The sequence below is a fragment of the Strigops habroptila genome, chromosome 3 (assembly GCF_004027225.2).
Source record: "Strigops habroptila isolate Jane chromosome 3, bStrHab1.2.pri, whole genome shotgun sequence".
NCBI classification, from domain to species: domain Eukaryota; kingdom Metazoa; phylum Chordata; class Aves; order Psittaciformes; family Psittacidae; genus Strigops; species Strigops habroptila.
In genome coordinates, this window is record NC_044279.2 from 40493106 (window position 1) to 40497973 (window position 4868).

The following is a 4868-nucleotide window of genomic DNA, read 5'->3' on the forward strand; positions in this document are numbered from 1 at the left end:
GTAGGGAAAACATAATACCTTGGAAAAGTAAGCACGTGCATGCCTGAAAAGAACAATTCTTTTTAAATTAGCAACAACTGTCTGCAAGGAGTAGTCACTAAAGAAAGGACACACCTCTCAGAATGACACCTCCATAGGGTACAAGTCTGGGTGGGTGATAATCAGACCAATAAACAAATGTGACACTGATGGATAGCTGCTGCCTTGCTGACACAGGTAAAGAGGAATATCATATGTTCATTCACTCACAGACACACAACTAAAATTAAGATGTACAAGAGAGTGTAATATGAGTACAGAAAATTAATGAAAGACTTAATTATGGTCTGCAAATATGTGTGTCTCAGTACCATTTAACCATTTCTGAACTTTTGGTGTTTCCAGAGACAGATCAAAGATTTAAAAACAGAAAGTCAAAGAAGAAAACACTCCAAATTGTAGTCTAACAAAAGGATCCGCACTTAGCATTTTTTTTTTTTTGTTGCCTCACATTTGTGATTCTTAATCTATGGGGGAGTTTATCGCCTCTCACTTGTTAACTGTGATGCCGAGCTAATTTTTTGAGCCCTGCAGCCAGCAAACACATCTGAACTGTGCCATAAGAATCTGCACTTCCCCAAAGCAGAGCAAGGGAAGCAAGACCCTCGACTTGCACTCTCTCTTCTGTGTGATGGGGAAAGAGACTGACTACCTTACACACCGAAGGAAGCCAGAGAATGATCAAGGTGATATAAGGAAGATGTTTAAATCCTTCTAAAGAGGAGGGCACGTTCGGGTTGGAACTGCTGGAGAGGGAAATATTCACAGGAACTCTGTCAGGCAGTGGGACACTGACTCTGGCAAGGAAAAGCAAATTAGGAGAATGTTTGTAATTGGCCCTAGTAAAGTAGTAGTGCTTGGAAGTACGAATAGTCAAACCAGCTACTGGAGCAAGTTCATGCTAATAATCTGGCCCTTTCAGCTCATTAAGAAGCAAAACAGAAGGCAGAGAACAGCCAAGATGTTGAATAAGATTGCTCATTACTCCAGTCAGTTCGAGCAGGGTGAGGAGCTGGAATGTATTCCAGAAGAGTGACAAAGAAAAAGGAATGAGCAGAAGAGCAGATGTGCTAGGCTCTCATCTCCCTCATAAGTGCAGTGTATATATATATATTCACACAAAGAAAAAGAAACATGGGAAATTGAACAGACTAGGATGGTCCGAGATGATTCTCTGCTCTTCAGGTGGACAAAAGTTGCTGTCAGTAATTGCTATATGTTAAGAGGGCTTGATGCATTGTTACATATGGCAGATGACCACAGCGCATGAAAATTGCTCCTGATACCCCAGTAACTAAGCAGTATGTCATCTTTGATGTGCTTCATACTGATTTGGATCCACAAAACTCTATTGCTGGAGCCAAATCCTCAAATCCATATCCAGGAGTTAGAAACCTCTGTGTGGTGGTCAGAAATGGGATGAAAACCACGCTGTGTGCTGATAAGATGGGCTGAAGGAAACATAGATGTAAAGAAAGCATACTGCAGGGGGTGTTCTTGAATCCCAGCTCCCTCCTAATGCCAGGATGGATTCCCTTTTCTTTTAGACACCTAGCCTGACTTTTCAGTATCCTCCTTCCCCACTTTGCCTTCCAGAGGGGCACAGCATAGAAATTTAACATTCTGGTACATGGATATATGAGCACTGCCAGAGACAAAGGGCTGTTCCCCAGCAGCTGAATTGCAGAAACCACTTCTCTAGAAATGTCCTAAACATCTGAGAATCTGACCACACTCTAGCAAAACTTCTGCTGGTTTTACTGCATCACCTTGTGTAAAAATACAACTCATTTAAGTTGGTTTTCCTTGAAGAGTAGGTCTTTGGAATTCTAATATAGAAGATTGATTTATCAAAGACCCCCCCCCCCCCCAAAAAAAAAAAAAAAACAAAAAACAAAAAACTTGTAGCTGGAACAGTTGAAATAACTCTCCAAAATTAAAAAAAATCATTAAACTTTAATAAAGTCATTGAAACGACACTTAACAAGATGTCACCTAATGTATTAATGCACATTGTTGTTTTAATAACTAGATGACCTATGCTCCACTCTGCTTGGAAAGAAACACTCCTCTGTACAATTATTTACTTATTCTAGCAGGACCCCTGGTAATAAAATCAGCTGGGCAATGTTTCATGAAGTAGTAACTGCTTTGATAATCAGTGTTTTCTGTCCTAGTTGTAGGAACTGAATTTGTGAAATAATGCCTTAAAAAAATGACAAGAGAAAGATGAAAGGCATGCGGTATGCAGAGAGGACAAATGAAGGGGCCAATATGTTTTTCCTTTGAGTGAAGCCTGTCAAGTCATAAGGTTTCCATTACCAAATTTTCCTTTGTCCTGACTGCCCACAACACTTCCCAGCACGGCAAACAGTGGCAGACTTGGGCTTTTAATAATATGCACATTAAACCACAAGAGGCCTTGGGAAAACTTTCTCAAAACCCAACCACCCTGGGCTAGAGCAGCAGAAGCTTTTGTTAGAATTACGCAACCTTTCGGGACATGCAAGAATAGTGTCATTATGTGTAAAGAGTAGCCACTGTATGTCATGGATGGTAAATGAATCCCTTTCCCACAGTTGCCATCTATAATACTGTCACTTCGGAAAGATTGCATTTGTTTCCTGTCACTTTCAACCAGCATTGTTTATGTTCATTAGCCGCAGAGGTCATACCACATGCATGGGCACGCAGAGCCTAAAGAAAAGGAGTTCTTGAAGGTCCTTGGGTTTCATCTCTTTCAGATTCCCTCAGCAGGCCTAACCAATAGTTTTCTATCAATTTCTCCATGCAAGAAAGTGCAGTGGCTTTGCCTTGTAATGCACAGTTCACACAGATAGTGCCTGCTGCAAGCAGTGCATTGCTAATGTGCTGGGACACCATCATCTTTATGCTTTGGTTGGGGCTGCCTTGGAAGCCTTTGGACTAAAAGGCCCGATCAGCAAGGAATAAATGACAGGGAACTTCAGAGCAATTCAGAGAGCTCAGCCTCACACACAAAAGAGTGAAGTTAACTTGCTGTTGAGAAAGATCTGCCTTTTACATCCATGGCAGCCACTTCTCTTAAGCAGGCACACTTCTGAGCTCATCCACTACTCCTCCCTGACAAGAACTTCCTCTCATATCAGGGTCACCCTTAATAAAACTGATTATCAGCATCACTTCTTGCAGAGCAAGGAGATTTTTGATGTCAACAGAGCTGAAATGGTTGTTTTCTACAACGATGGCATAGTCTATTACACATTGTGCTACAATTCTCAGTTACATCTGTACCAGCACTGCTTTTCTACATCCCTTTCTGCCACCTGAAGGTATAAAATTCCAAGAGATTATACCAAGCTTTCACTATATTGCAGGCCATTGTTCTTAATTATGTGCAACTTAAAAACATTGCCCAATCCTCCAGACTACTTTAAATGGAGAATACTCCTTCCCTGCTGATCAAAGAAATATCCGGTTTAGTTTTGTTTTTCCTTTACAGCTCACGTAACCAATTCTTCCTTCCTAACAGGTGAAAAGCAATTCTGGTCCTGCAGAAGTAGTGTATGAGCTTTTTTATGACCAGAAAAACCTGTTGAAAGCAACACAGAGGAAAGACATTTTCAGGAAGAATCATTTTAACACAGAAAGAAAAGAGAAATTATTTTACAGGACCAGCAGGCAAGGTTTTGCATCACCAACCCACCACTGTAATGTAAATGAATTGGCAGCTTTTCTACACAGGGGTGGTAAAATTGATGTAACAATACCTAGTAAGATTAATTAAAATCAAACTGTTTTTTAAAAAACATGCAAAAAATGGAGGAAAACCCTTTGAGGGTGGCTTTACTGTTCCCCTTTCTTTTACATAAACCTATAATGGTAAATGGTCATAAAATATTTCTAGTGGAAGCTGTGTTTACAGATTTTTTTAGGCCAGTCATTAAGCATCTGATGCTCTAATTGCACTAAGGTTCAATTCCCCATCTTAAAATGAGACTTTTCCTGTGCACAGCTTGTATTTTTTACTGCCTTTTACCACTCCAGCAGTTACTGCATGTTTATCTTTTTGATCATTCTAATCAGAAATTAACAAATTAACAATCCCAGAGTTAATAAATAACCTCCCCTTCTTTATTTAAAAGCAAAACCCTTTCCAGTCACATTGGTCCATCAGATCACTTACCTGAAACTCATTCATTGGGCATCTGCTACTAAAGGAAGACATGGTCTTGAAATAACAGGTAAAGACACACACCATGCAGAATACCCAGAAACATCTAGAGACATTCGATACTGGCAGCCACTAATGAGACTGTCAAGTGCCTGTCAAATTTCATGTGTTTTTGTTGTGAGGTTTGGTAATACTTACCAACACTGCCAACAGATTGTTTAAAAATAACCCCAGGAACACATCCTTTCTAGGTCAAAACCAACTGTGAAGCTGAGTGCACTGTAATTATAGTGCACTAAATGAGTTACAGCTTGAGCTAATCGCACCCACTGAACTAAAAAGCTGTAATTACACAGGGAGATAATATGAGCTTGGCAGGATCTCTTATGGCAGCCTATGGCTTTGAGGGAAGTTTTAAGTCCAGTTTGCTGGTCATCGTAAAATGGGGCTCAGCTGGGCCAATTTGCAATTCAACAAGTGAAATCAAAAGTTGTGCCCAACAAAGAGTAAAACTTAATGGTGTTTAACTAGCAAAGATGAGATAAAGAAGAGTTCAACTGCAAATTGACTTGATTTTGAAATGAAGGTTATCTATCAAACCAACGTGCATGATACTGGTTTTATGACAGCATGATGCTGTTTGAAGGGAGCTAGTATAATCTACCAATGTAACTTG